At 48.5% G+C, this 26175-nt stretch overlaps 2 pseudogenes; both read right to left on the bottom strand.

The window, feature by feature from the left end:
• Positions 1 to 350: 350 nt before the first annotated feature.
• On the bottom strand, positions 351 to 2285 carry LOC130203046 (uncharacterized; annotated as a pseudogene).
• A 6372-nt stretch (positions 2286 to 8657) lies between these two features.
• Positions 8658 to 25582, bottom strand: LOC130202319 (uncharacterized; annotated as a pseudogene).
• Between the last annotated feature and the right edge of the window lie 593 nt (positions 25583 to 26175).

Here is a 26175-nt window from a genome sequence, read left to right as displayed (position 1 = left end):
CCCTCCCTTCCAGACATACTGTGCCAGATGTTTCTCTCTTTATTTCCTTGTTTTTTCATGCCAGACTCTCTCGCACTCTCTCACGGTCTAATCTCCTCTCACCGACCCTGCCTGACCCGGTTCAACCCGCCTTGCTCGACTCCCGGTGAACCCACCAGCCTTTTGATCCTGACTGTCTAACTCCGCCTGCTGTTTCGGGTGGTTCAAAAATAATGGTCGTAGATCTCTGGAAACTTGTGGTGCATTTGGATCCATATATAATAATAATAGCTTGGATTTATATAGCGCCTTTCATGAAACCCAAGGACGCTTAACAAAGACATACATTAACACAACAAATGTAACAGAAGCTAGGGGCCGTAGGCCTTGGTGAAGAGGTGGGTTTTGAGGAGTCTTTTGAAGGTGTCCAGAGATGGTGCGTTGCGGAGCTCTATGGGGAGAGAGTTCCAAAGTGTGGGGGCTGTCACACTGAAGGCTCTGTCCCCAAAAGGTCTCCGTCTTGTGTGAGGAATGGAGAGCTGACCCGTGCCTGAGGATCTAAGGTTCCGGGTCTGTGTGTAAGGGTGGAGGAGGTTAGATAAATACTGAGGAGCCAGGGCATTGAGGGATTTGTAGGTGAGGAGGAGGATTTTGTAGGTGATGCGGGACTTGACCGGGAACCAGTGGAGGTGGATGAGGGTGGGAGTGATGTGCTGCCAGGGCTTAGTGCGGGTGAGAACCCTGGCAGCCGAGTTTTGCACATACTGGAGCCTGTTCAGGGCTTTGCTGGGAACCCCGGACAGAACTCCATTGCACTAGTTCAAACGAGAGGTGACGAAAGCGTGGATGAGGGTTTCTGCCACAGAGTCCGAGTGATTGCCGGAGACGTGAGATGTTTTTGAGGTGGAAGAAGGCGGATTTGGTGATGAACCTGATATGAGACTGGAATGATAGTGTTCGGTCTAGGATGACACCCAGGTTGCGGACTTCCGAGGATGGGGAGAAGGATAAGCCGTCAACGCCCAGGTGGAGATCTCCAACCTTCCGGAGCAGGGCCTTGGGAGCCACAACCATGAGCTTGGTTTTGTTGCTGTTGAGTTTTAGGAAGTTAGATGACATCCAGATTTTTATTGCATGTAGGCAGTTTACAAGTGACTGTGGGGGTAGCTGGGTGGATGGTTTGGTGCTGAGATATAGTTGTGTGTCGTCAGCAAATGAATGAAAGCTGAGACCGTGGTGGCGGATGATCTGACCAAGGGGGAGCATGTAGATGGTGAAGAGGAGGGGTCCCAGCACAGAGCCTTGAGGTACGCCATGGTTGACTGGGGCCGGGGTGGAACTGGAGTCTCTGATGGTGACAAACTCTTTTCTGTTTGTGAGGTAGAACTGAAACCAGGAGAGAGCAGAACCGGTGAGGCCAAGGTAGTCAGATAGGCGGGTGAGGAGGATGGTGTGGGAGACTGTCGAAGGCAGCTGAGAGGTCCAGGAGGATGAGGATGCTGATGTGACCAAAATCTGCAGCGATGATGAGGTTATTTGTGATTTTGATGAGGGTGGTCTCTGTGTTGTGGTGTGGTCTGAAGCCAGATTGAAATGTTTTGTAGAGCTCATGGTTGGCCATATGTTGATGGAGTTGGGAGGCCACTGCTCTTTCCAGAGTTTTACTCAGGAAAGGAAGGTTGGAGATCGGTCGGTAGTTGATGCTGTCATCCCCCCGTCCTGTCACGGCCAGGACGGGGGCACGGGGAATTGGGACCCGGGGGGACGGGGAACTGGGATCCGGGGGACGGGGAACTGGGACCGGCCGGGATGGAGATGGGGCAGGGGTAGCTGGCGCCGCCGACGGGACCCAGGGATCAGGGGTCGGCAGCACCGACGGGTCACTGGGAACACGGGTCGGCCTTCCACCGACGGGTCCTGGGGCTCGGGTGTCGGCAGCTCCGACGGGTCCTGTGCAACGGGGGTCGGCAGCTCCGACGGGTCCTGGGGATCGGCAGCTCCGACGGGTCCTGTGCAACGGGGGTCGGCAGCTCCGACGGGTCCTGGGGATCGGCAGCTCCGACGGGTCCTGGGGAACGGGGGTCGGCAGGTCCGACGGGTCCTGGGGTCGGCAGCTCCGACGGGTCCTGGGGCTCGGGGTTCAGCAGCTCTGACGGGTCCTGGGGATCGGGGGTCGGCAGCGCTGATGGGTCACAGGAGGCAGTGACCAGCCCCAGCTGCCCGAGGGCGTAGGTCTGCCTCGCCTCCAGGACCTGGCGGTTAGCCTCGGCCTGGTCCCGCCGCAATGCTGCGACCCGCTCGAGCATCTGCTCCCAGCCGGCGAATGTTCCTCTGGCTGTTCTAGCTCCATCCCTTCCAGGTGCTTTTTTTTCCCCGGGGGAAAAGCTCCAAGGATCATTCACGAACAAGGAGGTTCCATTCGATAACATATTTTATTTGCCAACATACAACACACAGCATACCGCAAGCCTGCGCCTGCTCACTTTCCTCCCAACTCCAGCTCTGCTACACTTTTATATGAGCAGCGTCGGCTGCTGACTAACAACCAGCCAGCAGCCGAGGCCAAATTGGAGACAGCCAATTTAGGCCGGGCCTAACCTACTCCCCCCCCCCCCATGAGCGCTTGGGCGGAGGAGGGGCCCCTGGGGGACCGGGCACAGGAGGAGGGGGCTCTGGGGTTGCCCGGGATGGGGAGCTGAAGCCCGCCGGGACAGGGAACTGGGACCGGCCGGGATGGAGACGGGACCCGGGGATCAGGGGTCGCGGGGAACATGGGTCGGCAGCGCCGACGGGTCCTGGGGATCGGGGTTCAGCATCGGGTCCTGGGGATCGGGGTTCGGCAGTGCCGACGGGTCCTGGGGATCGGGGGTCGGCAGTGGGTCCTGGGGATCGGCAGTGCCGACGGGTCCTGGGGATCGGGGGTCGGCAGTGGGTCCTGGGGATCGGCAGTGCCGACGGGTCCTGGGGATCGGGGGTCAGCAGCGCTGACGGGTCCTTGAGGGCCTCCAGGAAATCCTCCACCTGTGCCCGCCGCATCTCCTCGATCCGGGCCAGCATCTGCCCCAAACCGCCGCATTGCTGGTCCGGCTCTTCTCCTTCCGTCTGCTTTTTTCCCCCCGGGGGCCCCCACGTTGGGCTCCAGTGTAACGGTTCTGTGGCCGTCACCCGTGGGTTTCCCCACAAAGTACCAAGGATTCCCAGACACCAAGGTTCTGTTTGGTAACATTTCTTTCTTTGTCACAGCAGACCGCAAGCATTTGCTCACTCTCTCTCCTTTCCACTCTCAACTGAGAGCTTTTATCAGGCCGGCGTCGGCTGCTGACTGGTTAACAACCAGCCAGCAGCCAAGGCCAAATTGGAGACAGCTGCCACAAGCACATACAGGGTAGAAGAAGGAGAGGGAGCACTGAGGCAGGCGAACATCCAAGGTAGCCACGCCCAGTGGCTGAGGTCTGTTTGGAGGGAGGTGGGCAGGCACCAGGAGCTGCTGATGGATGGACTCGACTTTGTCCTGGAAAAAGTCCAGAAACTGAGTGCAGAGGGCGGGGGCACCTGAGGGGAGGGGGGAAGGGGTCGAGGGGGTGAAGGAGCCGGTTGATGGTGGAAAACAGCAGGCTGGGGTGATTTTGTTGGTTGGTAATGAGGGTGGAGTAGTACTGTGTTTTGGCCTGGGAGAGAGCTACTTTGTAGGCCCTCACATGCTCTTTATAAGCCTCAAGGTGGACAGTGAGGCCAGATCCTTTGTAGTGCCTCTCCAGTTGACGGCCGGTGGACTTCTGGGTGCGGAGTTCAGTGGTGAACCAGGAGACGGGACGGGTATAGGAGACAGTCCGGGTTTTCAGGGGAGAGAGGGAGTCAAGGCTGCCAGATAAAGTGGCGTTGTATTGGGCAACCAGCCCATCAGCAGAGCTGTCATGTGGATCTGAGGCCAGATGGGTCGCTATCAGGTCGTTCAGAGCTGGTGTACTCACTGTCTTGTTGGATGGTACGTTTTGTGCGTTGCCTGGGCAGGGTGACAGGAACAGTGCAGAGAGCAGCGAGATGGTCTGAAACCGCGAGGTCCAGGCACTGCAGATGGGAGGGAGTTGTGCCAGTGCAGCACACCAGATCCAGCGTGTGGCCTTTAGTGTGGGTGGGACTTTTAACATGCTGTGTGAAGGTGAAACAGTCCAACAGTGACAGGAATTCAGTGGCAAACCGGCAGCTGGTAGAGTAACAGCAAGGCCGCCGCCACGACCCATGGAGCGAGGCTTTTGTATGTAGACATATCCAGGTGGAGTGGCTTGATTAAGTGCCATGAAATCCTGCTGATTTTGCCAAGTCTCAGTTAGACAGAGAAAGTCAATTTTCCTGTCAGTGATAATATCATGGATGAGTAGAGCTTTATTGTTGATTGAGCGAGCATTCTGCAGCATAAATGTTGCACTGTTAGTGAATGCTGGGGCAGGCGGTGTGGAGGGAACGACACTGTCAAGACAGACCAGGGACCTCAGATTGTTCAGGGTGCACACGTGTGGTTTGTTGTGATGACGCCTGCAGCAGCAGCAGGGAATGTAGCCAGAACAGCAGCAGCAAACAGTGTAGCCAGAACACAAGGTGGATAGTCCTGGAATCGTGGCATGGAGACGTCCAAACGTGAGCAGCGGAGTGACGTTGGATAATCCACAGTAAATTGATAGCGCCGCTTGGTCGGTGGAGCTAACAGCTGACCGGCGGCTAACAGCTAACCGCTGATCAGTGGAGAAGGCGAGCACACAGAGCCAAATGTGCACAAACTTCTGACCGTTAGCAGCACCAGACAGTAAAGTGTAAATACAACTTAAAGTGATAACGTATTCCTACATGCAATAAATGTAGGCACAGATTTAAACAAAAAGCGAAGTTTTCCTACAGAACTGAGAAGCGGCGACAACACGCCAGCTTCCTCTCACGATAGATTGATGAATGTTTTCAATAGCCATCAAAGCGGTTGTGTGGCAGAGCGGGTCGATGGGGAAGTAGTGCTGACACTGTCGCCGCGAGGGGACAGCTCGGACATTCGCTTCCACGCGTCCGTCAAATCGCAACAATGCCGCCCTATGGCTGCTGCTGGCGGGGTGGGAGGGCTAATTGTGTTTCTGTATGACGAGTGTGCCACCTCGAACTGTTACACAGAGTATTAATAAGCCCAGATGCTATTGGTGTTTTGTATTACTAAAGACGGCTATCCCTACCGGTAGTTCTCCAACACGCTTGCATAGTCACTAAATCTGACGCACTCTTCCTTTTTAATTAGCTTCTTCTGCTTGAAGACAGCACCCCTGCTGTTCAAAAAAACACTTGCATGTTACTGTTTAGGTTCGTTCTCACTTCGAGAACAAGTGCTAAACAGCCACTTCATGATGCTTTCTTCATAAGCTGGTGAACAACAAAAACAAAGTTGAAAGTAGAGCAAATGTTAGACTTCCAACCCACCAGGTGGACGCAAACAAAACTCGAAAGGAATCATATTGTTGTTCTGTGGCTGCAGCATGCAGCGGGATAGTAGCCTACACTTTAAATCTTTGAAGAAACAAGACAAACAACTTTATTCCCCCAAAGAATAGGTCAAGGACACTTGCCAAACATGATGCTAGGAGATTTAGAAAAATAACATTTCACAGAAATACCTTGGAGACCAGTTTTGATGTCACTTGTTATTAAACACATTGATGTATTGGATGCGTGATAATGGCTAATAACTGACATACCGAGTGAACAGTAGCCGTTTCTCAATATGCGTTCTTGTCCGTACTTTTCTGTACTTGTGGACTCGTGCAAAGTCATCAGTCGCAGCCTGAGTACATGTTCCAATTCCAAGTTCGCTTCTCGCAAACACGGTCAAAATACCTGGTTGTGACTTGATCCTCCCACTTTCCGTTGGATGCATCATAGAAGATTTGTGCGTACTCTGGCCAGCCGATATCCTAGAATGCATTCGAACCAGTAACCGGAAACAATAGCGAAGGAGAAAATAAACAACTGACAGTTGACTTTTTATAAATATTACTGTTGTTGAGTTACGGAATGTCATTTTAGGATGTTTTCAGGCGAGAAGTTAGTAGTTTAAAAATCAAATCTGTGGTCGGTTTGTTATGATTCAGCCTAATAAAGAAATGCGCCGTAGATTTGAGGTTCTGCTCGCTCAGTAAGCTCCGCAGCGCCGGGCGGTTAGCGCGCTGTGCGGCTACCGAGCAGTCTGATCTCGGCAGGACTTTTTTAAATGCTCCGCTGGCTCTGACGTCTCCGTAGCGGTTAAACATGATTCATAATTCGGTTTGGAGGATCTAACGAGCACAAAGAGTTTATTATTTATTCACAGATAATGTTAAATCAGTTTGACTGAGGGTTAAGATTCATAACTTAATGTTTAAATTAAACTATTGCGGTGTCTTTTTACTTTTGACCAAATTGTTTACAATTACATGTGTAATATAACTATATAGACATACAAATATATATATATATAGACACACACACACATATACTGTATATGTGTGTGTATATATATATATATATTAGTGCTGTGAAAAATAACGCGTTATGATTAAATTACAGGATTAATTTGTTGTTGTTTTTAACGCATTTAACACATGCGCAGAATGAGTTTTCAATATACCTATTTAATCTGAACTATTTCCCGCTCTAATACAGACGGTCGTGCTGTTCATCGGAAATGATCCTTCCGCAGGTTCACCTACGGAAACCTTGTTACGACTTTTACTTCCTCTAGATCAGGGGTGCTCAATACGTCGATCGCGACCTACCAGTCGATCGCGGCGTAGTATTGGTAGATCGCATGACATTTTAAAAAATTGGGCCGCCCCCCTGTAATCTCCGCCGTACGTCTTTGTTCTTTTATTAAACTAAACGTCTGTTGTTGATCGTCTCTACACAGCAGCATGTCATTCTGTCTCTACGTGTCGCGTTAACACTTCTCGGCTCTCCGTCTCGGGCGCCGCAGAGCTGTGTGTGCGTGCATTGGGACGGAGCAAAAAAAAAGTCACTCCCCCCGGAACCCAAAGACTTTGGTTTCCCGGACGCTGCCCGGCGGGTCATGGGAATAATGCCACCGGATCGCTAGTTGGCATCGTTTATGGTCGGAACCTCCGACTTTCGTTCTTGATTAATGAAAACATTCTTGACAAATGCTTTCGCGTTCGTCCGTCTTGCGCCGGGCCAAGAGTTTCATCTCTAGCGGCACAATACGAATGTCCCCGGCCGTCCCTTTTCATCATGGCCCCAGTTCATGAAGAAAACCCACAGTTAGTTTGCCTCACCAGCTGGTTAAAGGAAAACTAGCTAGGAGGGCCTTTAGATTGTATCATGGTGTAGTTAATGGTTGACAAAAGAGAAAAATGTTCTGTTTAAACATTCTGTTTAGGATGAAGATATATTAATGTTCCATATGGAAGAGAACTGCTAAATAACTGCTGAGTTGCAGCACCATGGTTTGTTTTTTTATGAATAAAAAAATAATGTATAAATGTATATATCCGTCTTGTCATAAATCTTTATGTTTTCACAAAAATATACCGAGAATATCGGTAATATGTGATAATCATGATTAATCCACAGAAACCTGTGATTTGATTACAATTTGTAATCGTTTCACAGCCCTAATATATATATACACACATATATACACGCACATATATATATACAAATATGTATATAACATATTTATTGTGTATATATATATACACATATTTATATATAATCTAAACTATATATATACTGTATATATACACACGTTTTCATTTTTTACACATTATATATACAACCATATGTGTATGATTATTTTATTTTGAATTGTGTGTATATAAATCAAGATAAAAAAATATCCACACACAATTCTAAATGAAATGATATTTAAAGGATAATGGAAAAAGTATGGTTGTCATATTTGGTTTGACTGTAAAAAATTATTTACAGTGAATAATTAGAGTAAACTCTTGAGCAAGAACAGCTGATGTGGTGATGTCATCAAGTCAGCTGCTGTTAGAAATCGCAGAAAAAATGTCCTCCCATCCTTCGGAGTCTGGACTCCCAAGTCCAGACTCCAAAAGAACACAAGTCTGTACTCAGTGTGCTTTGAATTAAGAAACGGCTATCATCTCCATCCATCAGAAAAATGCTAATTTAGTTAATCTATTTTTTCTCTTTCTAATGACAGTTTCTCCATTTTTCCCTCTGATAAACTGACACACTGATCATTTCAGTGAAGAAAAGCAGTGTGTCGCATGCAATATCACGAAGAAAAAAAACTAGAATCATGAGCCCAATTTCACAAATTACAAATTTGTCTCGGAGTGCTTTACAATCTGTACACATAGACATCCCTTCCCCAAAACCTCGCATCGGATCAGGAGAAACTCCCAAATAACCCTTCAGGGGGGGAAAAAAGGGAAGAAACCTTCAGGAGAGCAACAGAGGAGGATCCCTCTCCAGGATGGACAGGTGCAATAGATGTAATGTGTACAGAAGGACAGATTTATAGTTAAAATACATTCAATGAATATGACAGTGTATGAATAGTTCATAGGAGGCATGTTCCACGATGGAGACCTCCACGATCCATCAGGCAGATGGCAGCGGGGAGGAGGAGTGGGCGGAGTCTCAACAGGACAGTGGCGTGGTCGGTAGCAGGAATTCCACGACCCAGACCTCGATGATCCATCAGGCAGATAGGATCTATGTCGTCTCATAGGGTCCGATGACCCCATGAGACGTGAAGTCAAAAGGACTCCGGGGAGAAAGCAGAGTTAGTAACGTGTGATTGAGAGATGAAAATTCATCCCTAAGGAGAGAAAAAAGAGGAGATAGGTGCTCAGGGCATCCTAAAACGTCCCCCGGCAGCAATAAGCCTATAGCAGCATATCAAGGGGCTGGACCAGGGCAAACCTGATTCAGCCCTAACTATAAGCTCTGTCAAAGAGGAAAGTCTTAAGTCTACTCTTAAATGAGGTGACTGTGTCTTCCTCCCGGACTGAAATTGGAAGCTGGTTCCAGAAAAGAGGCGCTTGATAACTAAAGGCTCTCGATACGCGCTTCGAGGAAACGCCCCCTCCATTACTCGACACACGCTTCGAAGCGTCGGCACATCTCGTAACAACACTACTTTTTACGTGTTGTGCTTTTTGGGTTCCAGTACCTGTAACCCTTACAGTACAATCTGGCCAGAACATGAACCCAGCCGACACGTTTCGGGACGGAACCTCTGCTCGGGGTCCAGATGTCGTTGTTTCTTCCAGACCTCCGCCTCACTGCGCCCGGGTCAGAGGCGCGCTTGCCTCCACCGAAGCGTTGTTCTGGGGCTCCTGGTTCCTGTCGGCCATTCCTAGTCCAGTGCTCTCTCGCCTTTGAGCTTCAGCCTTCTGCCTTTCCCTCAGAGAGGTCCCAGATGGCGTACATTGTCTCTCTACTCACGGGCAGAGCCAGGGACTGGGGGACCGCTGACTGGCAACGACAGTCGTTAAGCTGTTCTTCGGTCCAGCTGTTTTCCGAGGAACTGCTGAAGGTCTTCGATCACGCCACACGGGGAAGAGCGCTCGAGGTTTATTAGAGCTGAAGCAGTCGGCGAGCCCCGTGTCGGAAGATTCCATCGAGTTCCGCACCAACGCAGTCGACAGCCGCTGGAACGCTGCCTCGCTTCTTGATGCATTCTACCACGGCCTTTCGGGCTGCATCAAGGAAGAATTGGCGGTTCGAGATCGTCCTGCTGGTTTGGATGAATTGGTCGCTATCTCCATCCGTATCGACAGTCGTCTGCGGGAACGGAGAAAGGAGAGGGATTTTCCGGCCGCTCGACCAATACCGCTCCACCAAGCAGCTTATCCTCGCAGGGTCCCGTCGGAACGGGGCTTTGGCGGTCCGGTCGATATTCCTGAGCCTATGCAGCTGGGGTGGACCAGACTCTCCACAGCTAAACGACAGCGCCACCTGCAGCAGAATCTATGCCTGTACTGCGGCCAAAGTGGTCATTTTGTAACCTGGGGATAGCCCTGGCGGAACCCATCCGCGCCACGGCTTTAGACGGTCATCTCCTCTGCAGGGTCACTTATCAATCCACTCCTCTGCCGATGATCGTGTCAGGTCACAATGAGACACTCTTTTCATCTCATCCATTCACCACAACAACCGGTCATTTTGTGCTATCTGTGGTTTAGGAGACATAATCCACACATTAACTGGGCTTCAGGAACTATTGCAGTGAAGTGCTCATTGCTATGCTGTATGCCTAAATTGTTTCATCGTTGGCTCCTAGTCGGGTTGTCCCCTCTGACTTTACAGATATTTCCGGGGTTCCCAAGGAATACCTTGATCTGAAGGGGGTATTTAACGAGACCCGGGCCAGATCGTTGCCGCCGCATCGTCCATACGACTGTGCCATTGACCTGCTTCCAGGTACAACCCCTCCCAGGGGTAGACTGTTTTCACTATCTGCTCCAGAGACTAAATCCATGGAGAAATATAACAACCCTCTGGTTGCAGGTCTCATTAGACCATCTTCGTCTCCTGCGGGGGCTGGGTTTTTCTTCGTTAGTAAAAAGGACAAGAGCCTGCGGCTGTGCATAGACTATAGAGGACTCAATGACATTACTGTCAAGAACAGGTACCCTCTTCCCCTTATCTCCACTTCATTTGAGCTGCTACAAGGTGCTACCATTTTTTCCAAGCTCGATCTCCGTAATGCTTACCATTTGGTAAGAATTTGAGAGGAGGATGAATGGAAGACTGCCTTTAATACTCCTAGTGGACATTATGAGTATTTAGTTATGTCGTTCGGCCTCATCAATGCTCCTGCAGTCTTCCAGGGGTTGATCAATGAGGTTCTCCGGGATCTGCTCAATGTTAGCGTTTGTGTATCTGGATGACATTCTTGTCTTTTCGAAGTCTCCACAGGAACATGTGGTGCATGTACGTCAAGTCCTCCAAAGGCTTTTGAAGAACAACCTCTTCGTAAAAGCAGAGAAGTGCGAGTTCCACACCACAACGGTATCGTGCCTGGATTTTGTCATCTATGCTGGGGATATCCGGATGGACTCTGCCAAGACGAGAGCAGTCGCTGACTGGCCTGTGCCTGTCATACGGAGGGAACTTCAATGCTTTCTTGGCTTTTGCCAACTTCTACCGGCGGTTCATTCGTAACTACAGTTCCGTGGCTACCCCCCTCACTTCTCTCAAATCCCAACTCGTGGTCATCTGCGGCCGCAGAGGCTTTCAGTGAGTTAAAGTCCCTGTAACAGCTTCCGGGCAGTTACCCGTGGGTTTCCCCCCAAAAGCTCACCATACACCAACGAGGTTCCGTTAGATAACATACTTTATTTGTCACAGCAGACTGCAAGACTGTGCCTCTGCTCACCTCTTCCTCTCTATACTCTCAACTGAGAGCTTTTATCAGGCCAGCTCCGAGGCCAAATTGGAGCCAGCTGCCACACATCCCCACCACCCGATTTAGGCGGGGGCTCCATTCGGCCTAACCTACTCCCCCTCCCCACCATGAGAGCTTGGGCGGAGGAGGGGGCTCTGGGGGACCGGGCACAGGAGGAAGCTCTGGGGTCGGCCGGGACAGGGGGACGGGGAGCTGAAGTCCGCCGGAACGGGGAACTGGGACCGGCCGGGATGGAGACGGGGCAGGGGTAGCTGGCGCCGCCGACGGGACCTGGGGATCAGGGGTCGGCCTTCCGCCGACGGATCCCGGGGAACAGGGGTAGTCGGAAGCTCCGACGGGTCCTGGGGAACGGGGGTCGGCAGCTCCGACGGGTCCTGGGGAACGGGGGTCGGCAGCTCCGACGGGTCATGGGAGGCAGTGACCATCCCCAGCTGCCCGATGGCGTAGGTCCTGGAGGCCCTCCAGGAGCTGGCGGTTAGCCTCGGCCTGGTCCCGCCACATCGCTGCGACCCGCTCGAGCATCTGCTCCCAGCCGCTTAACGGCTCCTCTGGCTTGTCTGGATCCATCCCTTCCAGGTGCTTTTTTCTTTCCGGGGGCCCCACGTTGGGCTCCACTGTAACAGCTTCCGGGCCGTTACCTGTGGGTTTCCCCCAAAAGCTCCAAGGATTACCAGACACCAACGAGGTTCCGTTAGATAACATACTTTCTTTGTCACAGCAGACAGCAAGACTGCGCCTCTGCTCACCTCTTCCTCTCTCCACTCTCAACTGAGAGCTTTTATCAGGCTGGCGTCGGCTGAAGACTGATTGCCAATCAGTCAGAGCAGCTGACTGATTAACAACCAGCCAGAAGGCGAGGCCAAATTGGAGCCGGCTGCCACAGTCCCGTTTTACCTCTGCTCCCATCCTCATGTTTCCAGATTCTGCCCGGCATTTTATCGTGGAGGTGGACGCGAGTAGGAGCAGTCCTTTCTCAGCGGTCGGCTAAGGACCAAAGGGTTCACCCATGTGCCTTCTTCTCCCGGAAGCTGTCCCCTGCAGAGAGGAACTACGACATTGGGAGCTGGGAGTTGTTGGCGGTCAAACTGGTATTGGAGGAGTGGAGACACTGTTTGGAGGGAGCGGAGCAGCAGTTTGTGGTCTGGACGGATCAAAATAATCTGGAATACATCCGCTCGGCCAAATGACTAACCTCTCGTCAAGCTAGGTGGGCACTTTTCTTCAATCACTTTGATTTTTTGCTCTCCTACAGACCAGGCTCCAAGAACATCAAACCCGACGCCTTGTCCCATCAGATCCAGCCTGAGAGCTCTCCTTTTCACCCTGAAGGTATCCTCCCTCCAGAGTGTGTTATTGGTACAGTAACCTGGGAGGTGGAGGACAGGGTAAAACGTTCCAATGCCGAACATCCTGCTCCCAGTGCTTGCCCGGTTAACCTTTTGTTTGTTCTTGCTCACCTCCGTTCGCAGGTGCTCCAGTTGGGTCACTCTCCCCGCCTTGCTTGCCATCCTGGGATCCGACGCACACTAGCAATGCTCAAACAACGCTTTTAGTGACCGTCCATGGAGGAAGACACCAAGGGATTCATTAGTGCTTGCCAAATCTGCGCTCAGCACAAGACCTCCCGCTAGGTAACACAGTTCTCCTCACAGTCATTGATGGATTTTCCAAATCTGCTTGGCTTATCCGACTAACAAAATTGCCTACCGCCAAGGAAATGGCCGAGATTCTGTTACAGGTTTCGCTTGAACGATCTGCCCATGGATGTGGTCTCCGAACGAGTCCCACAATTCACCTCTCGGTTTTGAGCCGAGTTTTGCAGGCTACTTGGGGCCACAGTCAGTCTGTCGTCAGGGTTCCATCCTCAATCTAATGGACAGGCGGAACGCATGAACCAGGAGATGGAGACAGCGTTACGATGCCTCTCCTCCCGCAACCCGCAATCCTGGTCAAAGGAACTTCTGTGGGTTGAGACAACACCCTTTCCAGCTCAGCCACAGGGCTCTCACCCCTCCAGTGTGCCCGTGGATATCAGCCCCCACTCTTCCCGGAGCAGGAACTAAAAGCCAGTGTTCCGTCAGTCCTGGCGTTTATCCAGCGGTGCAGACGCACTTGGAGGCAGGCCCGCGCCATGCTGATGCGCACTTCCGAGCGCTACAAACGGTAGGCCAACAGACGTTGCCTCCCTGTGCCTCAGTATGCTCCAGGACAACGGGTCTGGCTGTTTACACGGGACCTTCCCCTCACGGTTGAGTCCAAGAAATTGGCTCCTCGTTTCGTGGGCCCGTTTCCTGTGTCACGGATCATTAATCCTGCAGCCATCCGGCTGTGTCTACCACCAGCCATGAGAGTCCACCCCACCTTCCACGTCTCCAGGGTTAAACCTGTCGAAGAAAGCCCCCTTCACACCTCCCCCAGACCCCCATCACCCCCCCGGCTCCTCAACGGGGATCCTATCAACACAGTATGTCGCCTACTCAAATCTCGGCGACGGGGTAGGGTACTTAAATACCTCATGGATTGGGAGGGCTATGGGCCGGAGGAGCGACAATGGGTCCCCACTCGTGACGTACTGGACCCCTCCCTGATCATGGCCTTCCACCGTGCTTATCCGGACCAGTCCAGTGGGACGTCAAGGGCTGTCCCTAGAAGGGGAGGTTCTGTCACGACTTCACCACCTTCATAGTTATATTCATCCTGCCTGCCTGTTTAATTAACTATCCTGTCATTCCAGATCCTGTCATCCTCACCTGATTGTCTCTCATTCCCTTCACCTGGTCCTCACGCCCTTCTCACCTGCAGCCCATCCCCTCATTAGTCCCTCAGTATTTAGCTCCCTCACTTCCACTTGTCCTCTGCCAGATTGTCTTGTGTCATTGCCAAACTCTCCAGCGAATTCCAAAATCTTAATTCTGATCTGCCCGTTACGACCGTTTGCCTGTTGACACGATTTAAGATTTTTACCTGCCCCTTTTTTGTTTTCTTGCCTTGTTTGACGGACCACCCGGTTTTGACCCTGCCTGAAATCACCAGGTAAAGATCCTCCTCCTGCATTCCTGTTTACGTGTCGTGCTTTTGGGTTCCAGTACCTGTAACCCTAAACTATCTACTTGAATGTTTACAACAGCTTGGACACATATTACGTTTTAAAGCTAACCTATCTAAAAACCGAGGCCATGCCTTTTGGCTCCCTTGCAGGCTCTCCGCCACCCAGTGGTTTCCCTTTTCATTGGTCACAGAGAGATAACATGCCTTGGAATTAGAATTGGCCCCTCCCTTAAAAAACTTGTTAAACTCAATCGCATCAGGGAAGACTTGAGTAGGTGGGTAACGCTACCAGCTTTCTGGCTGGGCAGGATAACCATGCTCAAAATGAATATACTGCCTAGGTTACTGTACCCCCTACAGATGCTGCCAAATTCATTTCCAAACAGCATCTTCATTGACTTGGATAAAATATTCACACAATTCATCTGGCAAGGCAAAAAGGTTAGAATCAAAATAAGTAAACTACAGAAAAGCAAGCAGCAGGGAGGACTGGGAGTCCCTAAAATAAAGTTCTACTACTGGGCAGCACAAATGCGTTACATATGAGTGGGTGATTCCAGAGGCTACAAATGCATGGATTGACATGGAGTAGACAAATTGTGGATTTCTCACTTTCAAGAACTGTCCCTTCGTAAACTACAAAAGAACAAAGCTGGAGGTGCAAAATAACTTTATTGTATGAAATATATGAAACACCTGGAACAATGGTCTACTTTAGATTAAATACTAATGTTTCACTCTTGGCTCCCATATGAAGGAATCCGGATTCCCCCCCCCCCCCCCCCTCCCCTCATGTCAAGATTCTGTGTTTAGGCTCTGGCGTGAGAAGGGTCTGGACCAGCTTATCAAACTCTATGAGGGAGACGCAATGGACTGGTTTGAGAAACTGAAATACGCTCTCCTGCCGTCCCATTTATTTCGCTATTTACAAATAAGACATATACCAAAAAACGTAGATGCCGCAAACATGTGCTTCCTGGAAGAAATCCTCACACAATCCATACCAAAGAAATTCATCTCATGTCCATTTAACCTTCGGCCTAAAGCTTAATTACTCCACTGACCATATCCGAAAACAGTGGCAGATGGACATTGAGTGTCAGAGGAAAATTTATGGACATCAATTATGGTTAACACACTGAACATCCTGAGCTATAGCACAGATAGAGAACGAATATTCAAAATATTACAAAGACTGCATTGTACATGAAAGACTATCCTTAAGCTCTGGATTTCTAAAGATAGCCCCTCTATGGATGATTGGTACAAGGGGATTTTGAAAGTTATCCCTCTGGGAAAGTTGACCCAAACCCTCCATGACAGTGGTGCCAGGGTTACGGCCCTAGGGCCGGACTCGGCCCGACTGTACGTCACATCCGGCCCGCGGGTGAAAAGGGGAGAATTTTTTTTATCTCTTTTTATTTTTATTTTTTTAATCTGTCGACTGCACGTCACACCTGGTCCGCGGGTGATAAGGGGAGAATATATATATTTTTTTATATATAATGTTTTAAATTTTCGGTGGAATCTGTCAATTGGTCTGTTGCTTCTTCCCGCCTCAGCTGAAGCAGCCCCGGTAGTGCTGATCGAGATGTCGTTTTCAAAAAAGAGGAAGGTTGACACTGAAGGTCGCATCTTTCAGGAAAGATGGAAGGAACAGTATTTATTTTGGGAAGTAGGAGGCAAACCCGTGTGTCTTATTTGTTCTCAACAAGTGGCTGTAGCTAAGGAGTATAACATCAAAAGACACTACGAGACTCACGCCAAGAAATACACGGAGTACACAGGGCAACTTCGGACTCAAAAGCTAAACGAGATAGCATCATCGCTACAGAAACAGCAAGCAGTATTCTCCAAATGTCAAGATACACACGAAGGTTTGTTTTATTTTTATACATATCTTCTGCAACTATTATTTATTTTTTACTGCACCGTTTCTGAAAGAGGAGTGTCTCAATTGTTATACCTATAATGACAATACATTTCATTTCATTTCAAGGGGCAGTGAAGGCAAGCTACATCATCGCTTGGGAAATTGCTAAGGCATCCAAGCCTTTCTCAGAGGGTGCATTTGTCAAGACCTGCATGTTAAAGGTAGCCGAGCTAGTGTGTCCTGACAAGCGACAAGCTTTAGCTAACATAAGCTTATCGAGGCCTACAGTGACGGAGAGAGTTGAGGAACTTTCTGGTGATTTGAAGTCAACTAAAAGACAAGGTTAAGTCCTTCATTGCATTCTCTATTGCTCTCGACGAGAGCACTGACGTGACTGATGTAGCCCAATTTGCGATATTTATTCGCGGAGTGGATGCTTCCCTGAATGTCACTGAGGAGTTTGTGTCAGTGGTGCCAATGACAGACACCACCACAGCTAACGACTTGTTTGTTAGCCTTGTCGGGGCCCTGGACAACCTGGAGGTGGACTGGAGTCGCGCTGTCAGTGTGGCTACCGACGGTGCGCCTTCTATGATAGGAAGGAAGGCAGGAGTAGTTGTGAAATTGAGAGAAAAGGTAAATGCGGCTAATCCAGAGCAAGTATTCTGGAACTTTCACTGTATACTGCACCATGAGGCTTTGTGCTGCAAGAGTCTGAAAATGGACCATGTCATGCGTGTTGTTATTGAGACTGTGAATTTTATCAGAGCCAGAGGACTTAACCATAGGCAATTTGACGCTTTTTTATTGGAAAACGACATTCATCATGGCCTTCCCTATCACACCGATGTGCGTTGGTTGAGCCGAGGCGCAGTGCTCAAACATTTCTACAAACTACACACAGAGATAGCCAAGTTCATGCAGGGTAAAGGGAAGCCTGTGGTGGAATTGGACGACCCAGAATGGACCAGGGATCTTGCCTTTTTAGTGGACATTACGGAACACCTAAATGTGTTGAATGTTTCTATGCAGGGCCGCAACAAACTCGTCACAGAGTATTATGATAGTGTTCGTACTTTTCAAAGTAAACTGGAGTTATGGAAGATGCAGCCCACTTCCCCTGTCTAAAATCTCAGCCTGTCAATCACCAGAGTATGGACCAGTACGCAAACTTGCTTTCCGGACTCAGGCATGAGTTGGACAATCGATTCACGGTTTTTACTTTACTGGAAAAGGAGTTTGCGCTTTTTCGCTCTCCATTCACCATTGACGCTTCCGAGGTCCCAGAGGCGATCCAAATGGAACTGATAGAACTGCAGTGTTGCACCCGTTGAAGGATAACTATGCATCTTTTTCAATCGAATCATTCTATCTGTCATGATCTGGAGTTTGTGTCTTGTTTTGAAGGCCTTGTGTCGTCTGTCTCCCTGTGATTGTCTGCCCTGGCCCTGATTGTTTCCTTCTGTGTGATTGCTGGTCCTGACTTCATTGTGTTCACCTGTGTCTCGTTCCCCGTTGTCCAATCACCTCCGCCTGCCTGTGTATGTAAACCCTGTTCGTCTCATTCCCAGTCTGGCTTCGTACTGTTTGGTCAGCGTTTTTGTCGTCCGTTCTGGTTTGTTGGATTAAAGATTGTTTTTTGCAGTAATGTCGGCATTTGGGTCCTCTCTCTCTGCGACATCCGTGACTTATCATGACAGAACGAAGCCACCAATAATGGACCCAGCCTTCAGTTTCCGCTGCACGGTTCCTGCCTGGCCAGCTTAGGCTCATGTTCTTCTCGAGGAGATGTGGGAGTCCCTCCGGGCCCTGGAGTCAATGACGCCAGCTCCAGTCCCCAGTGTTCCATCGCCGGTTCCAGTCCCCGGTGTTCCGTCACAAGCTCCAGACCCCGAGGTTCCTGTCCCCGGTGTTCCGCCGCCGGCTCCAGCCCCCGATGTTCCAGTCCCCGATGTTCCATCACCGGTTTCAGTCCCCGATGTTCCAGTCCCCGGTGTTCCGTCACCGGCTCCAGACCCCGGTGTTCCGCCGCCGGGTCCAGACCCCGAGGTTCCAGTCGCCGGTGTTCCGTCACCGGCTCCTGTCCCCGGTGTTCCGCCGCCGGCTCCAGCCCCCGATGTTCCAGTCCCCGGTGTTCCGTCGCCGGTTCCAGCCCCCGATGTTCCGTCACCGGCTCCAGACCCCGGTGTTCCGCCGCCGGGTCCAGCCCTCGATGTTCCAGTCCCCGGTGTTCCATCACCGGTTCCAGTCCCCGATGTTCCAGTCCCCGGTGTTCCGCCTCCGTCCTGCACAGCTACGGTTCTCCCCATCCCGCCTCCGTCCCATCCAGCCCCAGTTCCCCGTGAACCGTCCCGTCCAGCCCCGGTTCCCCATGTCTCGTCTCCTGGTCCCACAGAGCCCCCATCCCCAGACCCCGGTACCCCTGTGACTTCCTCTCCTGAGCCCGGTCCCCTAGCTCCCCGCTCATGTCCTCCGGCCCGCCCTTCAGAGCGCGCCCCTTGGCCTGGTAATCGTCCCCGGACTGCTTCTGCAGCTAGTGAAAATGTGCTCACCTGTGTGCGCGCATCACGGCTGAGCGATGCGCGCGCTACTCTGTGAGCGCTGCGCGTGCAGACGGCATTTAACGGAGCGGAGCAGCGTGTGCGCTCTGATCGCTCTTTTAATGAAGTATCGATACTAAAAATATGCTAATTCACATCGTTTTTAATGTACAGGTACTTCGTTAGTATCGCTACACCGTGCAGCGTGACAGCAGCAGATGTAGCGGACTAACATTCAAGCTAACCTAACTTCCCAAACGCTGTGGACATCTGAATGCTGATTGGCCGAGACACGACACGTCCCATCAAAGATGTTCTATTGCGAAGAGCACCACTCCACGTTTCACTGCAATCTCAACGGCAGCGGGCGGGCCAGGTAAAAAAAATTATAAATCGGAACGCGTCTCTGGTATTGTTCAAATGTGTAGCAATTCAAACAAATTCAGTACGATCGACAAACAAACAAATCATAATGTATTAATATGTACATTGGAATGTATTTGTAAATCCTGTGTGCATATACAGGACTGTCTCAGAAAATTAGAATATTGTGATGAAGTTCTTTATTTTCTGTAATGCAATTAAATAAACAAATGTCATGCATTCTGGATTCATTACAAATCAACTGAAATATTGCAAGCCTTTTATTCTTTTAATATTGCTGATTATGGCTTACAGCTTAAGAAAACTCAAATATCCTATCTCTAAATATTAGAATATCATGAAAAAGTATACTAGTAGGGTATTAAACAAATCACTTGAATTGTCTAATTAACTCGAAACACCTGCAAGGGTTTCCTGAGCCTTGACAAACACTCAGCTGTTATAAACTTTTTTTTTACTTGGTCTGAGGAAATATTAAAATTTTGATAGGATTTTAGAGTTTTCTTAAGCTGTAAGTCATAATCAGCAATATTAAAAGAATAAAAGGCTTGCAATATTTCAGTTGATTTGTAATGAATCCAGAATGCATGACATTTTTGTTTTTTTAATTGCATTACAGAAAATAAAGAACTTTATCACAATATTCTAATTTTCTGAGAGTCCTGTATATATATTTGTGAATCTTTGCATTTGAGTCTGTGTGCATTTGCAATTATTGAGACTGATCTGACCCGATACACTGGCTCCCTGTAACATCAAGAATCACATTAAAAATTCTTCTCCTCACCTACAAAGCCTTGATTGTTGATGCACCATCATATCTTAAGGCGATTATAGGACCATATTGCCCCACTAGAGAGCTGTGTTTACTAAATGCGGGGCTACTTGTGGTTCCTAGAGTCCTAAAAGGTAGGATGGAGCCGGAGCCTTCAGTTATCAAGCTCCTCTTTTATGGAACCATGCAGCTTCCACTTTCAGTCTGGGGGGCAGACGCAGTCACCATATTTGACTACACTTAAGACTTTCCTTTTAAATAGCCCTTATAGTTAGGACTGGCTCAGGTTTACCCTGGTCCAGCCCCTAGATATGCTGCTATAGGCGTATAGGCTCCTGGGGGACTTTTTAGAATACACTGAGCTCCTCTCGCCTCGCTCGTTATGGACAAATGTATGTCTCTTCATTGCACATTACTGTAGCAGGTCTCACGCCGCTACCCGTGGGTTTCCCCCAAAAGCTCCAAGGATAACCAGATAACAGCGAGGTTCCGTTGGATAACATATTTATTTGTCAACACACAGCAGACAGTTCGACAACGCGTCTGCTCACCTCTCTCCCTACCTCCAGCTCTGCTGCCCTTTTTATATGAGCAGCATCGGCTGCTGACTGATTGTCAGTCAGCAGCCGAGGCCAGATTGGAGTAAGCTGCCACAATTACTAACTCTACTTCTTCCATGGAGTCTTTGTGCCTTCTTGCCTTATAGGACCTGGCTGTATCTGAAACTGGTCCTTGTTTCTGGGGCTTGCCCCTGCTTCCTGCCTCCTTTTTTGTGCCTCCTGCCTCAAGGACCTGGCCTCCTGCATGGCCCTGCCGATGCCCCATGCTGGATCTGTCAAGCATGGACAAAACCTTCCGGATACACTGATCTATATAAGCTTCATGCACCGCTTTTTCAGTCTGTTGTCTTAAGTCCAGTTGATCTGGGCTCAGCTGTAGTTTCTCTGCCAAAGTTCTTCTTTCAAATGGGTCTTGGAGAGATTTTAGTGGGTCGGGTCTTCTCGGAAGAGAAGTGCTCGCACTCCCACTCCCGCAGTCATATCATATTAAAAAAGCACCTGTTGAGAACATGCACCCTTTGGACCAGATGACTTTGGCCCAAAGCTGAATCTATTTTAGGACGCTGATAAGCTCATTTATATCTTGAATCAGTAATAGGCTAAACTGCTTCTTAGACCCGTCTCTTCTGGGGCAAAAATGATTCGGCCCCAGCAATATTTATAAATATTATTGATATTCTTATTCTAATTTTTGTATACTTTTTTTTCGTGGCTCAAATTGGGTGGGGCCAGGCCTCATGGCCCTCTATTGGCCAGCCACCACTGGTCAAAGAGTTTTATTTTGCAGTGAAGCAATGCTTTGGAATACAATGAATGGCAAAATATGGTGACAGGACATTTAACTTCCAGTTGCAAATTAATAAACGTTTTTTGTTGTGTCAAATAGACCATTGATATCATAAAAATAAAAGTTGCAACAGAGAGGATCCAATATGACCAACATTTCAGTTAAAGGGTAAACTGACCTGAAAATTAGATGCTTTTAATAATTAAGATGATAGACAAAATACAATTAAAATTGTTTTAAATCATTACAAAAACTTCGCTGCACATCAGCCCTGGTCTCACACCGCCTTGGACTTCATGACAGACCTGCCACCCTCACAAGGGAACACTGTCATCGTCACGGTAGAAGACCCCTTCTGCAAGGCGGCCCACTTACTTGCTCTGCCCAGCCACGGGACTCATCATGATCTGCCTGATTTTAACACGATAAGCAAAGGTTTTGCTCAAGCTGAATCTGCAATTTGGCAACTGCTACTATGATAACTCGACCTGATCATCCACAAAATGTCTAATATAAAAACATGAACGATACTAAAGCAGCACCCAAAGTAACAACCGAGTCATTATTTGAAACTGAAAAATGTCTTGTTCATCTTCAAAATAACTTGAAGACTGAAGACTAGTCCTGCTATATAGCCTTTCACAGGCCGCTGAGGCAGGTAGGTGTGTTTAGCTTCAGACTAGCTTACATACACCATCACAATTAAAAGATCAGACACCCTCCCCCACCAGGGAGTGCACTCAGGTATGTATTGCTCTCCATACCTGAGTGCAATGACACTCAGGAATGGAATTTTTAAACTGTTTCAGCAAGTCATACAGCTCCTTAAAACTCTCAACCTTTAACGCAGAACACCAGCGCACAAAAGGAGCTGTCAAGTCACAGGCAAATTTAAGGTGTGTCTGCTTATTCCCTTTACTCCACGCCTGGAAACATTGGTGGTACGCCTCTGGGACTAAGTCGTTAGCTTTTAATACAGCTGACTTGATTCAATAATTTTTACAATCTGCCTACGAAAACGCTCCAAGGCCTCCTGTGCTCCACCGTCAGTGCGCATTGCAGCTCTCTCGTGTCAGCCACATACTCGAACAGAGAAAATTCTGCAACAAATGCAGGTTACCCAAAATATCAAAAGGCCCATCCGAAGGCTCCGGTTACAGTGAGGAACTCTCCAGGTCGACAGAACTGACAGCTACAAATGTACCCAAATGTCAGCAGAGATAACTTTGCTTTTTCATTCTGGTTGCACAGTTGTTCCAACGCCAATTGCTTGACAACCAGTCCAACCCTTTCCAGGATCGTGTTTTTTTTTTAGGGGAATTTTTTTTCAATGAATGCAAATGACACTGTGGTGGTTAAAATGTTTCAAATTGTGTGATTCCACAACATATAAACATAGTGTGCAGTAAACTTTTCCATTGTGTTATATTAGACAAAGATGAATGAGAGGGCACACACACCTCTTTCCTCTGAGATGAGGTTCAAGAACGCCAGACATAGATAGACACAGCGGCCTTGTGCTTCTCCAGTCTTAACCGGTAGAGAGGAGACTGCAGAGCGAGGACCAGGAGGCTCAGACACAATAAGATAAGAGAAGTAACGAGGGGAGAGACGTCGGCAAGAAACCTCCACATTCCTTAAAGTAACTGGCTAGGACTGGGACAGAGGTCAAACTAATATGTAATGAGGGAGTGGACGGAGGCGGCACATGAGTGTGATAGTATAAATAATATGTCAATGTGTTTGTTCGGCGGTTGGGAAAGATGGATGTGGAGGAGGTTCTTGTCTTTAATACCGGACCCAGCTCAGGTTTATTTGTGAAACTGTTGGTTACAAATAAATCTATGTGAATTGAACTCTGATCCAAACTCTGTGTTCTGTGGGTGTTTGATTACTGAGGTCCAGTGGGTGAGTACCCTGTGGCGTCTCACCAGCAGTTAGATAGGAGAGAGAAACAAGTTTATAAGCATCAGGTTAAGAGATTAGTCAGAATGGACCAAAAAGGAAGAAATCCAGCCACAACAACACACTCATTGGTTTTAAATCTGACATTAGGCTCTTAACAAAAACTAGAAAAGCACACCACCGTCTCAAACACTTCAAGGACCTATATCTGACATTGCTTATGCTGGCTTACGCTTGACCAACTTGTCTGTCAAGGACCTCAAAAAAGTTCCCTCTTGTGAGAGTTATAGGGTTCTTTGCCATCTAAAAATAGAACTACCTGCCCTGAACGGTTAATAACTGCATGTCGGCTGAAAATGGGGAATGTGGGGATAGAAAAGAGCTGAAGAGGTTGGGGACTGAGAGCGAGGGCAGAAGAAGTAGCCTGGCATTAATCAGAGTGGACCGAGTGGCTGACTCCACAGGATGTTAATGACTTGTATCAGCAGTGGAGAGGGATTAACAACATGCTTTGTGTAAGTGTTAGAGAGGGAGAGAGATAGATCAGCTGGATGAAGTCGCTTATCCATACTGGTATTGTACAAAGACCCTTCAACTCCCTATTAATCTTACACACACACAGCTCCATACACGCGATTAGAAATGAATCGCGCACTGCAACAAGGCGCCAATCAGCAGTAAAAGGACGGGATAATGAGATGGACGGTGGAAGAACATGAGACGTGTGACGACAAAGAGACGGAGGTTAAGAGTCTGACTCAGCATATGTTTTTCAACAAAGACTTTAATTCAATTCAATTCAGTTTATTTGTATAGCCCAATTTCACAAATTACAAATTTGTCTCGGAGTGCTTTACAATCTGTAGACATAGACATCCCTGCCCCAAAACCTCACATCGGACCAGGAAAAACTCCCAAATAACCCCTCTAGGAGGAAAAATGGAAGAAACCTTCAGGAGAGCAACAGAAGAGGATCCCTCTCCAGGATGGACAGGTGCAATAGATGTAATGTGTACAGAAGGACAGATTTAGAGTTAAAATACATTCAATGAATATGACAGAGTGTATGAATAGTTCATAGTAGGCGTATTCCACGATCCATCTGGCAGATGGAGGTAGAGAGGAGTGGGCGGAGTCTCAACAGTGGGCGGAGTCTCAACAGGCCAGTGGCGTAGTCGGTAGCAGGAATTCCACGACCCAGACCTCGATGATCCATCAGCCAGATAGGATCTATGCCGTCTCATAGGGTCATCGGACCCTATGAGACGTGAAGTCAAAAGGACTCCGGGGAGAAAGCAGAGTTAGTAATGTGTGATGGAGAGATGAAAATTCATCTCTAAGGAAAGAAAAAAAGAGGAGATAGGTGCTCAGTGCATCCTAAAACGTCCCCCAGCAGCTATAAGCCTATAGCAGCATATCCAGGGGCTGGACCAGGGCAAACCTGATTCAGCCCTAACTATAAGCTCTGTCAAAGAGGAAAGTCTAAAGTCTACTCTTAAATGAGGTGACTGTCTGCCTCCCGGACTGAAATTGGAAGCTGGTTCCATAAAAGAGGAGCTTGATAACTAAAGGCTCTGGCTCCCATTCTATTTTAAGACTCTAGGAACTACAAGTAGTCCCGCATTTAGTGAGCGCAGCTCTCTAGTCGGGCAATATGGTACTACAAGCTCCTTAAGATATGATGGTGCATCACCAATCAAGGCTTTGTAGGTTAAGAGAAGAATTTTAAAAGTGATTCTTGATGTTACGGGGAGCTAGTGCAGGAGTGATGTGTTCTCTTTTCTTAGTTTTAGTGAGAATACGAGCTGCAGCATTCTGGATCAACTGGAGGGACCTAAGAGACTTATTAGAGCAGCCTGATAATAAGGAGTTGCAGTAATCCAGTCTCGAAGTAACGAACGCGTGAACCAATTTTTCTGCATCTTTTTGAGACAAGATGTGCCTGATTTTTGAAATATTACGTAGATGAAAGAATGCAGTCCTTGAGATTTGCTTTACGTGGGAGTTAAAGGACAAGTCCCGATCAAAGATAACGCCGAGATTCTTTACAGTGGTGTTGGATGCTAGAGCAATGCCATCTACAGAAACCACATCACCAGATAATTGATCTGAGGTGCTCAGGGCCGAGTAAAATTACTTCGGTTTTGTCTGAGTTTAACATCAAGAAGTTGCAGGTCATCCATGTTTGTATGTCTTTAAGACATGCTTGAATTGTACTTAGTTGGTTGGTCTCCTCTGGTTTTATCGATAGATATAGTTGAGTATCATCTGCATAACAATGAAAGTTTCCTGATAATATTGCCCAGAGGAAGCATGTATAAGGTAAATAAAATTGGTCCAAGCACAGAACCTTGTGAAACTCCGTGACTAACGTTGGTGGTTATCGAGGCTTCATCGTTTACAAATACAAACTGAGATCGATCTGATAAATAGGATTTAAGCCAACTTAGTGCGGTGCCTGAAATGCCAATCGACTGCTCCAGTCTCTATAATAGGATGTCATGGTCAATGGTGTCGAATGCAGCACTAAGGTCTAATAAGACCAGTACAGAGATGAGTCCTTTATCTGATGCCATTAGGAGGTCATTTGTAATTTTCACCAGTGCTGTCTCTGTGCTGTGGTGTTTTCTAAATCCTGACTGAAACTCCTCAAATAAACTATTATGATGCAGAAAGTCACACAACTGATTTGCGACCACTTTCTCAAGGATCTTGGAGAGGAAGGGGAGGTTAGAGATCGGTCTGTAGTTAGCCAACACCTCTGGATCCAGAGTGGGCTTCTTCAGGAGAGGTTTAATTACAGCTACTTTGAAGGAATGTGGCACGTGGCCTGTTAACAAAGACACATTGATAATATCTAATAGAGAGCTGCCAATTAAAGGCAAAACGTCTTTAAGCAGCCTCGTCCGGA

This window comes from Pseudoliparis swirei, chromosome 12 (genome assembly GCF_029220125.1).
Source record: "Pseudoliparis swirei isolate HS2019 ecotype Mariana Trench chromosome 12, NWPU_hadal_v1, whole genome shotgun sequence".
NCBI classification, from domain to species: Eukaryota; Metazoa; Chordata; class Actinopteri; order Perciformes; family Liparidae; genus Pseudoliparis; species Pseudoliparis swirei.
This window is presented reverse-complemented; position numbering and strand designations above follow the sequence as displayed.